The sequence below is a fragment of the Aulonocara stuartgranti genome (genome assembly GCF_965226115.1).
Source record: "Aulonocara stuartgranti genome assembly, chromosome: 2".
NCBI lineage: Eukaryota > Metazoa > Chordata > Actinopteri > Cichliformes > Cichlidae > Aulonocara > Aulonocara stuartgranti.
The window spans coordinates 6,691,231-6,703,231 of record NC_138940.1 but is presented as its reverse complement, the minus strand read 5'-3'; the positions used below and the strand labels follow the sequence as shown (position 1 = coordinate 6,703,231).

Genomic DNA, 12,001 nt, shown 5'->3' with positions numbered 1-12,001 from the left:
AGTTTCACAGTAGATACCTGGCTGGGACTGAGTACATTGCCCGGGGTGGATCTCAACAATATTTTCTGGAGGGGAGATTTTTGTCCTGTTTCTTCAAAATCCCATTTCTTTAAGTTCGTCTCAGGATATAAACTTATATTCACCAGCCAGCTCCTCTAACCTCTAGGCAAGTGCTGCCCCTTTTTATGAACCCACTTTGCCATTTATTAACTGACTCACTGACTGCAAGTCCTGCAGAAGGAAATATAGTCTGTTTGAGTTGTTAGAATTCGTACCCCCGTATAACCATTAGAAAACCTAAGTGAAAAGCTTGTTTTTGCCCTATGCAAAACATTTTCAGCATGTCCCTTTCAAACCCCAACTGTTTCATTTTCATGCACATGATAAATGCATGGACTACAGAGGCGGCTAACATTTTCTTGATGCACCAAAACAATAACAAAGCAGTCAAAAGATGTAAGAAATTTAAAAAAAAAAGATTCATACAGACACCATGCAGGGGCATAGCATGAACACCATATGAGATACCCATTTAGGCATGTATGACATTCAGAATGAGTCCTCTGTTCCTTTGTTGTAGGAAGTCCTCTATCTGAGAGATTGGCAGAGCATTTTCAGTATTTGTAAGGGAAGAACAAGGAATAAACAGAAGCACTACCCTTGGGCAAAGAGTGTTGCCTGTGGTTTTGGACGTGCTTTGAACTTGAAGGAGTCCTTTATCAGTAGACAGTGGTGTTGGGAATGTATGAGTATGAGCATAGAGTATATGAGAAGTGGCACGATAATTCTGCCACATAAGACATGCTTCGGCAATGTGCTTGGGCAGCAAACACACAACAGATGCTCCAGCGTTCTCCAGATATCTCAGAGACAAACTGTAGTGCTCCACTTAAACTGAACTGTACATAGCAATACTGCTGAGCGTGCTTAAAGAGATCTGCTCACAGGGGTCAAGGATGTGTCAGCTGAAGCATATGGTGGAAGAGGGGAGCTGGTGGTCTAGTAGTGTGGGGGATAGAAAATCCGTTTATCTGCTGACTAAAGTTACACTCCAGTGACCTCACTGACAATCTGAATAATTTCAAACAAGTCTCTGGAGGAAATCCTTGGTTTGCCAAGCAAACTGGGAGCATCCAAGTCCCAGTATACAGTATGCAATCAGCTGCAAGCTGAATCAGGCGCAAGTACCTCTGCTGCCATCCAATTTCTCCTCTGTATAGGTGGGTTTTATTTTGACTAGAAATTGCCCTGCTGAAGATAATGATTTTCCTGTGAACATGCACCTCAGGAGCTTAAAATATCAATATGTTTTGGCAAGTCTACTCATCTAGTCTAAAACGTTTTTTGGTGTTTTTGTCTATAATATGCAGCATTTTATATCCTGAAAGCCAAAATATGAAACCCCAATGAGAAAATTCTATTACATCAACAATAATTCTTAGCCAAATTAAAATAAGCCAATATAAGCAGTGGTGATGTATGTGCTTATTCCAATGCAAGCATATTGAGAACATTTGTTTGCATTTGTTTTTCACATTTACAGGATCATTTAGGGAGTGTAATATATGAGCAGGACCCTGCAGACAATACACACATAAAATTTAAAAAAAAGATCTTTGCATTTTTACACAGAGAAAAGTTAAAGATATTGAATAAAATGTACAGTTTGTAATGAAACTCAATGACATGAGACCTTAATTTGACCTGAAATTACTAAATAAGCCAAACTTCTCCTCTTGAGGTGTTTTTACTGTGAATTATTCTTGTTATATAACATGTTATCTGTGTGGAGAAGAAAGGAGACGCTACAAATTAACTATAAAAAAAAGAATGGGGGTTGAGAAATGTCCAGTTTTCCACTCAATATGCTGCCCCAGTTAAAAAGATGTTTGTTGACCTTGGGATATAACTTTGGGCTATCCTGTCAATTTAAAATAACAGAGTTTTAGAAGTCTATAGAAAGGGGATCCGGTAACTGTGCTTTGCTGTGGGGGGCATTTTGCTGCCATTTGGTCAGCTTGTTCACTTAGAGCCAGTCCTCTGAAAGTGTGGCCCGCCAGCCAATGCAGTCTTCACATATAACAAGAAAAGAATCGAGTGCTGTGAATTTCAGTCATCCATATTTCACGTTTCACTACATACTGTAGCAGTACTTAACAAGGAAGGAAGCATTTCTCATCAATCTCTTCTTTTCTAGCCAGTACAGCACATTTGAATTCTGTACAATTGAAAACAGCCTCAAAACAAAACAAAAAAAGACAAAATAAATTAGCATAACATAAACTATAAACCTGTGGACACATTATAAACTCTAAAAGTGTTTGGTGTGACCCCTGATATTCCAAAAGGAAAACCACCTCATTGAAATCAATGAAAGGGAAACATTATTTCAGGAAATCTTTAAGGCAAATGTTTGAGATCTGCTTAAATATGGGGGAAAAAAACTTGTTTCATTATTAACTACAGCATGTTACAGCATTTGGCTGATGGCTAAACATCTGTCCTTTGTTCTGAATATTTTAACATCAGATGACTGAAATCATGCAGAGAGGTGACCGTCTCAGTAGTCATGTATAATGATGGTTTTTACAACTTATTTACAAATACTAAATATTATTTTAATCCTAATCCGTCTCTTAGTCAGTCTTAATTCAGTAAGGCAGGTCTGTACTGCAGTGGTAATAAAATTTCAGATAAATACACAGGTAAAAATTGAACAAAAAATAATTAGAGTTAATCCATATTCATGAATAAGACCATACATTTATTTGTAATTGGTGTCTGTGAATATTTATATTTCCCTAATTTTTCTTCAGGCATATTCTAGTAGTATAGTCTACATATATATGGGGCCACATACAGTACCTGCCTTGTCATTTCTAATTAAAACAGTTTAAATTAATTCAGCTCTATGTGTGTCATATTTGAATATAAATGTGGAATGTTTGCCCCTTCGGCTCAGTCAGTATGGGGCTCTGAGAAGAAGCGATGCCCACCACGCCCGCTGTTAATCTGCTTCCCACCAGCAGAGGCAGCATTGAGCTGTGACAGCACAATAACATTAAAACCACGTCGGTGTAACTGCGCTGCGGTTGTTAGCAAGCGTCAACGTGACGGTGAACTGTCTTCACATGTCCCCAGAAGTTCACCTACTTGTCCTTACTGTCTGTGAGTGCAAGACTAATTCTCTCGGAGTTCTTATCATTGATAAAAACAGCCCGAGGACACTTAAGTTGAACTGAGCTTATATACTTCGCATTACTTGGCAAAGCATTAACTTTAACATTACATTTCCCATGTACAAGGTGTTTGTAGATTTGGCGAGCTTGCCTCTATTGAAATGCTTAATGGTGAGAGCGGTGCAGCAAACACAGCTTGTGGTCTGCCTGTAGAGGTCCACATATGTGGAAATTGTGCAATGCCTTAACACGTAACCAACTCAAACGTATTAAACTTAAATGCATTTGGTGTTTCTTAAAAGATGTTACTGTTGATTGTAATTTAACGAAAAAAATAAATAATTACTTAATGTTTAAGATAGTTCTGTGCGAGCATATAGTACAGTCTTGATTTTTGAACCACACCTCAATTTCGCATATTTTACTTCCAAGGAGCGTGCCTTTCTTGTAATTTCAGAGATATTACCGGTAGCCAAAAAACAGACATATCTTTGCATGATGTGGAGTCTGTGCTTAGAAAATTTGGAATAACTGGAGGATGAAAGTTATTTTAGGCTTTCCAGTCGTTCTGTGTACAGCAGATGAACAGTATCTGAACGTCATGTCCTTAAGAAATAGGAAAACATCAAAGACCTGAAACAGGAGCTGAGAGATGTGTCTGGCACTTAAGTTGATCAATTTACTGTTCACCAAAGCCTCATCAGAAATGGCCTCGATGACCCACTATCCAGTACGTTCTGGAAAGCATCTGATTGGCAGGATTTTAATTTTTCAGCAAGACAATGTTACTAAACACACTGCCATACAGCAAAAGCGTACCTGGATAGAAAAACTCACAGGGGAACACTGTCAGTCAAGTTTGCCTAAGAAAGTTCAGGCTGTGTTGGAGAATAAAGGTAGTCATACCAAATATTGGCTTTCCAGTTAGTTACAAGAAACCATGTTTTTTGCTTTATACTCTATTTGCCTGACTGTTTGCACATGTTTCAATAAATTGCTACACCTGTTTTCCATTTTCCTAGCAAATTATAAAGAAATGAGGGGTGGCTCAAGACTTCTGCTTGCTATTGGATACATGTGGAGCAGGTGCTTTCTTTTTCTAGCATCTTTGAACCTTTAGATATTCAGTACAGGCGATACTCTGGAATTTTCAGAGTTGAAAAATAAATTGATATGAACCTTGAATAGTTCACCCAAAATTCACTTTCTGAAATTTTCTCAAGTGAATGATGAGAAAAGAGATAAAACATCCAGGGTACCCATGTTTTTTCTCTCCTATGGCATTAATGTTGAAGGCAGTTACAGTAAAAGTTATGCTGAACAAAAATGTTGTTTCGGCTTGAAATTATGACACTTGGAGTTTAAAATTCATTTGGTTGCAGTTTTTAACCGATGTGGTTTTCATGTAACTATCCCTGTTTACTTGAAGTTACAAGGCCTCAAAATTACCTGAATTAAAAACTGGCAAATATCAACTCAATGCTTTGTACTTCAAAGGCATGGTAAATATTCATAGTATTAAAGAAATGTTGCATGGCTACATCAAATATACTCATTACTATACAAAAACAAAAAGTTGATTCTGAGTTGATTCAGGTGGCAACTGTTTCAGATTAGATTGATTTTATGATGTGGCCCATTAGTGTCTTTCTGTCTGCTGGCACACTCGTAGTCTGTGTTTTAACATATTAGTGTGGATTTTGTGGTGGAGTGTTTTTTCCTGTTTTCAGTGGATGTGACACGTTGCATTCAAGTCATTTAAATAAATCAAAATGTGATCATGAAAATTCAAAAGCACTTTTGACTTTTTTAAGCATTTGAGCTTTGGCTAGGATTTTATTGAATCCTGTGGTTAAAATTTTCATGATTTAATGACTTTGATATAAAGCAAAAAAAACCAAAAAAAACCCCACGCATGCCCAGCGAAGTAGAAAAATAAGAGTCCAAAAAAGTGTTTTTTTTTCCTTCTTGGATAGAAGAAAAGACATAGCTGTCAAAATGTATCTGCCACAGAAAGAAAGATGAAAAACTTCAATCATAATTTTAAAACTTGGCAGGTTTCAAACACGTTTTGCAAAAAATGGTATTTAAATATTGATATAACAGCAACAGATTTAGATTTTTTTTTTATCTGCCAGGCATGCTCACACCCTTTCCTGTTGTTTCTTCCACTTGTGTCTGTCATCATTTTGTTCTGTGGCAGCAAAATGGTAAAAATAAACCAAGAGTGCGATTTAAGCTGTATTTTGTAAATTGGATATCTAGCACTTCAAAGATGTTGCCACCATGAAGCTTAACAACTTCTTAAACATTTTCTTTCTTTAACGTCTTCCTGATTGATTAGCGCCCATGAAAAAATGTTGAATTATCAAGTCTCCTTCTGTTAAAAATATCTTTATATTTAGTGTTGAAACGTCAGGAAGAGTTGCCCCCCTGTCTTTATATGCAATGTGAGAAAAGCAGCCATCACATTGACCTTGAAGCAGTCTCATGGAGTGTTTCAGTGGTTGTTTGGCCACGGTCCATTGACTTAGCATGCATGTTTCTTTCAGCATCGCCCTGTTCCTTATTCATAGATGTTTGCTCCACTCACAATTGGGAGCTGTGCAGTGCAACAGGGGGTTACTGTTTCCCACTTGGAGAGCTCACGGGTAACTGAGGGGAGTTGAAAGGTTCAGAACCTTGCATGCTGTAAGTTTCAAATGGCAAAGGAAAACCAATGAATTGAAAATCCACAGCCTTAAAGCATGTCATGTCAAAAATGCTCACAGCATGTGCACATTCTTAACAGAAACCAAAAGTTATTAAACATCCTGGAGTTCAGGTTTGTGTGCTATTCACTGAATCCAGCTGCTGCTTTAAGACTGTGGTTCCCTGTGAATGTCAGGTTTCCAACAAGGAGCGAACAGATAAATCTGAAGGCTTGGAAACTAAGCCGGAGGAGAAGAGAGCAGAATAGGATTTTTCATCAAAACAAATGTGTATTTATTACCGACATTTATGTAATCTTTGTTTTTTTGTTACTTTATTGCTTATTACTTTGAATTGCATCTGTGACTATTATTCAAATAAAATGCAACCCACACCCCACGATTTCACTTAAACTGTTTATGATGCTATTACCTTGTCACACCCACCCCTAAACAAAGCATTAACCAAAAAAAAAAAAAAAGAATTATTGTCGGTAGTAAACAGAAGTTATGGGGGAATAATAAACAGCTGTACAATAGTATTTAAAAATTAAAATTGGTGAGTCCTCCTTATCAACCAAGTTCAGTTTGTTTTCTGAACATGGAGGGCTTTCTAGCATCTGGTGAAGTGGCCCTTTGCATTGACTTTATTTGTGGGCGTTAACAGAAAAGGCTTGTGTGCTTTAATGATAAAAACAAGCATTTTTTAAATGTGTATCTCTACATGATATCCTATCTTTCTCTGTGTGCAACAGTCTGTTTTAACTTCTGTCTCCTCTGCCTAGAAAGTTGGCAGTTTGAATACAAAGTTAAAGTTACCATCAGTATGTCTGCTAACAAGGAGCTTTAGTCTGATGTTATTTGCAACTTTCTTTCTGAGTGGTCTTTTTACATGTGAATAAAGGTAACGTCATAGAACAGCCAAGACTTTAAGCAGAGTGAACGGGGTTTTTATCAGAGTTATTTTTTATAAAATCAGGACTTTGGCCTTGAGGAGAATAGGACTGGAAAATGTCTTTAAAGTAAAGGCTGGTTAAAGCCTTGGCTATTCTCTCTGTTGTTGCCCTAGTGAACAGTTGTGTGAACCAAAAGTGACTTCAGAACTGGCACGCACCACACTTCGGTGTAGTTTCAACTTGTCATCCACCTCTTGAATTTTGTAACCAGGCACATGGGGTTAAAGACATATCGGGTCAATCTTTATAGCCACTTCGCTGATATATCAGTACAAGAGCTCAGCAAATCCCAGCTCATACAGAGGGAGATGCTACAACAGCTTGAAAAGATAAAGTGGAGATCTACATTGAGGGATGAAAGATGAAATTGTCCGTGGTTGTTGGTTCAGAGATTTGAGCCTAAAACGTCTCCAAGTGTACAGTATTTCATTATGTTGTTATTCTGGTCCAGACCTTATTTTATGTGGGTTTAGAGAAATCTTAGCAGCTCTGAGAAACATTGAAAAAGAAATTGTAATTAGCAGGGCAAAACAGATGTTAGAAGGAAGCGTTGGCTGTGACTTTTGGTGCAAAAGTATTTTAAACAATCTGCTACAGGGTTTGGTGCCCTTTTGCAAAAGACTGAAAGACTCTTAACTTTTGCATTATGTTGTTCTTTGTGTTCTTTGTTTGTTTTGTAACACGAGCTATACTGCAGCTTATATTTCGCTGTCTGACTAAAAACAGTGAGAGAAGAAAGTTGGGGATGGTAACAGTAGATGTTCAGCTATATTGAGAGTTTTGCATTTCTCAAGGGCTTTCTTTAATTATACTGGAGACAAGCTGACAGTAATTAGAAAGCTGTAAATTGAAGACTTATCAGCAATAAGTCAGAATTGGTCCAAGATTACTCATAATAATGGGGAGAGTTTTTGAGTAAAGGTCTTTTGGGGGAAACCATGCATAATGTCAGGAAAATGTATGGCACGCTTTAATAATATATTCCTATTTTCCAGAGTTATGGGTTACCACACATGCATGACAGTTGACAGTAAATTTCAAAATGTGCATTATTAAAATCTAGCCAGTGCCCAGTGTGGTGCAGTCAGTGTGATGCATACATAGAGCCAAGTATCTGTAAGGTGAGCTGTATGGGCGCTTATGGTAACTTGCCCAGTGCATGAATGGCAGAAATCTACTGAATGAGATGGAAAGTGTCTGTGAGCTTGGCAGGGCATGATTCATTGTGTACATAGTGGGAGATAGGTAGACTTCATTTCAAAGTCAATGCCAAAGCTTAGGTGTGCTCTAGGGGATTTAAAACCACATGCCGAAGTTATGATGGCAGCCTCTCGGGCATCCTGGGAAAAAGAATTGAGACTGTTTTTGTCTCTTGTGCTTTCAAGAGAAATAAATAAGCATTTACTCAAGATTGCATGTTTTCCCTCACATACTAAGACTTACAGTTGTAGATCAGCCCTGCTGTGCCTGGGATATTTGGGGGATTTTGCTAAATTTTCATTGCCATATTTTGAGATTTGTTTATTTTTTTTATTTTTGAAAATGAGCTAAAATTCTTAATTTATTCTTAATTGGGTTTTTTTTTTTCCACATAAAACATATTGGTACATACCAAAGATGTTTTAGCCCTCCATCAAAAAAAAAAATTATGCCTGCCATTTAGAAAAATTTAGATTTAATTTACTCCAACTTAAATCAGATTTTTGTTTTGTTTTTAAGAAGAAAATGCAGAAACTGTGAGGTGAGGTGATAAAGATGCTTTACCTCGAGCTACATCCAGACAATCATTTTTATGTGCAGCGTTACACCCAGAGGCCCATTTTGAACCAAGACCAACCCACATTAATGTATTGTTGAGTAAGCTGAAAAATTTAGGCACATATAAATTGCACAGTGAAAATTAATGAAATTCATCAGTTTATTATAAAGAATATAATAGGTTTTTAGTAATTTTATCTTTAAACTGATATTAATGATTTATACTTCAAAATTTCTTTGAACTTTCCTTTCTTCAAGGCTCATTTGTTGAGCAGGGCTTATAGGCATATAGGCAGGGAGTAGCCATTTTCCTGCATTGAGGGCATTGTCTTCATCCATCCATCCATCCATCCATCCATCCATCCATCCATCTTCCGCTTATTAAATTGAGGTTCCAGTCATCCCTCTGCAACCATTATTCAATATCCTTTTTTCATTTCTCTAAGGGGTTAGTTTGTTCAACCTTATGGCTGTTTTGGAAGTTCTGCTTTTTTAATTTTAGCACACTGAACGTCTTTGAGTTATAATATTTTCCTCTCTGGTCCTCCTGTCCATTCGTGGGCAAGATACTGAATACTTAGTTACTCTTTCCCCTCAGGCCAGGTATATTAAAGGCTGCATAATTTATTTTTCATTTTCCCCAAAGAATTACAGAGTCTGCGATCTATTTGTATGTGGACAATCCCCCTTTTCTCTCAAGCTCAAGGTTTTCTTACCACCTGGCTCGTTGGCCAGGTCGGTCAGTATTATTCAGATGCCTCCTTTGAGCAAGCTCCAACTACTGTTTGGAGTGGAACTGATGGTGGTAGTCCTTATTCTGTTCTGGAGAGCTGCTGCAGTTTGAAGGGCCAATCTAAGCAGAACCCACAGCAGGTTGAGAACCCCTTCGTGTGCCACTATGTCGAGCTCACCAAAGCTGAACGGATTAAAAGGACATTGCCAACTGCAGGTTGGATGGATGAATGCATGGATGTGTACCCCATTCGTCTGGTACTCACTGGAGGCTGAACTGAACTGGAAGCTGAATATATTGTTCTTATAATTGCATTATTTTGAAATTAATTTAAAAAAGGACACATGTGCTCCCCCACTTGTTTAATAGCTCAGCTGCTGTTATTGTTTGTGTGTGAATGGTCAAATCAACGCACTCATTGTAGTGATAGCGGCTTTAAAAGAAAATCTGGTTATTTTAATGAATTATAGGACAACACAGTTTTAAAACTGTCTGGAGCTCCAAGAAAGATTACTGATTATTCACTAGAAGGAGGACTGGAAAGGTGCTTGCTTATGCCGCAGTTGTGACTGATCATAATGAGTTTAATGTCTCTGAGGAACTGTGCTGTATGGTGCAGTTAAACTTCTTAAAACTGTGCATATGTTTTTGTCTCTGACACAGCACTGTGCAAAAGCTGGTCCATTAATAACCCATTTAACACTGGGATACCGGAAAGAAGTTGATTGATTGTGCTAGCAAATATGGTAATCCACCTAGTGTGGCATAAAGACTGTGTTAGCGGAGAAGTGGAGCAGCAGCTGCTGCAGGCAGGGTTCCTACCTGGATCTGGAGAGTTACGACGCACAGAGAATGAATATGAATATGATCGCATTAAAAAAGTGAGTGCGACTATTAATGCCCTATAGCATAAAAGGACCATAATATGTCCGCAGGGGGTTAGTAAGGCTGTTGATCATTACCAACATTTTAACAATTATTTTTCAGGTTCATAGATCTTTTGAATTTCTAGACTCATTGTTCCGAACAAAACCTCCTACTCGATTATCGAGGCACTTTGAATGTCTGTCCCTCACTACTGCACTGACACACACTGAGGTAGAAGACCTGGCACGACATTTCATTTACAGAGGCTTAAGCTTTGTTCACAAGGTAGCCACACTAAAGACCAAGGCTTTAACATACAGGATTATACGAATATGTTGTCTAGAAGTTTTTTGTTTGTAGTTAGACAAGTCTCTGTTTGGGGTGGGAGTGGGGTGGGGGGCAGGTGTATATCAAACCTTGAAAAGAACTGGATTGGTTAGTAGGGGCGCTGGCGATGGGTGTAATTTGTGTAGGAGGATTCAAGGCTGTTTCAGAGTTCGATAAAGAACATTGATCTTTTTTTCTTCTAAAGGCCAATGAAACAAAAAGTCTGAAAAATCTGCCAGAGAATTACAGTATACAACACAGCTGTTGAAAATATTTTTAATTAAATGTGTTTTCCACCAAAAGACCAAGTTCTTTATATCTCCTCCACATGACAAAAAAAAAGTAGGTTTGAAATAAAAGGAAGTAATTTCAAAGCAGAAATCCTGCAGGCATCAGGCAACAGAGGAAGGCTTTTGAAGACATGTAAAGTCACAAAAATAAAGTTTCAGTATCTCCTCTCTGTCCGGCACATCACAGTGACACACTGCTCTGCTGGTGCAACCTGCTGACCTCCAGTGAAAAGCGCGTGGACCCACAGAGCTGCCACAGCAGCACCATTGTTGTCTGACTTAGTGTCAGCCCCAAAGAACAAGGAAGCGGGGTCACCATCCTGCTGTCACTCATCTCCCTTCACTGGAGAATGGTTTTGGATGTCTTAGAAAGTGCAGCTCAGTGTTTGACTGTGAAAAAAAACAAGTCAAGTCTTGTCAGATTTATTTATAAAGTGCTTCTGATGGAGGAGATCTTTGCAGTGAGGTGCATAAAAAAAACCCGAGGGTGTAAATGCAGATAAAGATGAGGGATAAAAATATGAAGGAACAAATGCACTGCAGGTTTCAACATAACAGTTGTTTAGCGTGTAAGGCGTGTAAGGCGGTATAAGAGGAGTGGTTAACGTATCGTCTTCTCTGGGGATGTCCTGTGCCTTGCTACTTGCTCGAACCTATCCGTTTCACTGACACAGACATTTCCACAGGGCTTGTTTTTTCTTCCCCCCCCTCCTTTCCTCCACAAGTGTGATTTTGTTTAATTCATGTCATGCAAAGGTCAAACTTGTTTTTACACAGTCCAATGAATAATTGAAAATGCAGTCGAATTGGAGGTGAAAAGTGAATATTCTCACTTTTTAAAAAAAAATATTTCCAGGCTGCATCTGTGCAAAGCTGTGAGGAATCTGTTTTAAGATGTAATCTCTCCACTTCATCACAGTTGCTTGACTTAGACACTCAGCCTAATTAATCCAAAGCCCTCACTTTAATTGCCTTAATATATTGGCTCTTTGTCTTCTTTATCTTGATTTTTTCATGACGTCTATTTCCCCGTAATTGATTTGAAAGGAGATCTAATCTCCCTGCCGAGTGTGGGCCACGTATTGATAGCTTTAGTTTAAATCAGCGACAGTTTTGCGGTTCTCATTGTCTTCACTAATTATTGTGGGCTTGATGTATTGTCTTGGCCAACCAGTATTGAACCTGCAGAGTGTTGGAGGAG

At 38.2% G+C, this 12,001-nt stretch overlaps 1 protein-coding gene across 2 annotated transcripts in view; it reads left to right on the top strand.

Annotated features, from left to right (window-relative positions):
• fstl5 (follistatin-like 5) overlaps positions 1-12,001 on the top strand; it is a 214,931-nt gene that overhangs the window by 24,975 nt on the left and 177,955 nt on the right. The window contains exon 1 of one of the 2 annotated variants that reach the window (XM_082506094.1): positions 3,094-3,168. The exons of the other annotated variant lie outside the window; for it this stretch is intronic. The gene's annotated coding sequence lies outside the window, so the exon portion shown is untranslated. Of the gene's footprint in view, positions 1-3,093; positions 3,169-12,001 lie in introns of those variants that run through there. 2 annotated transcript variants of the gene reach the window in all.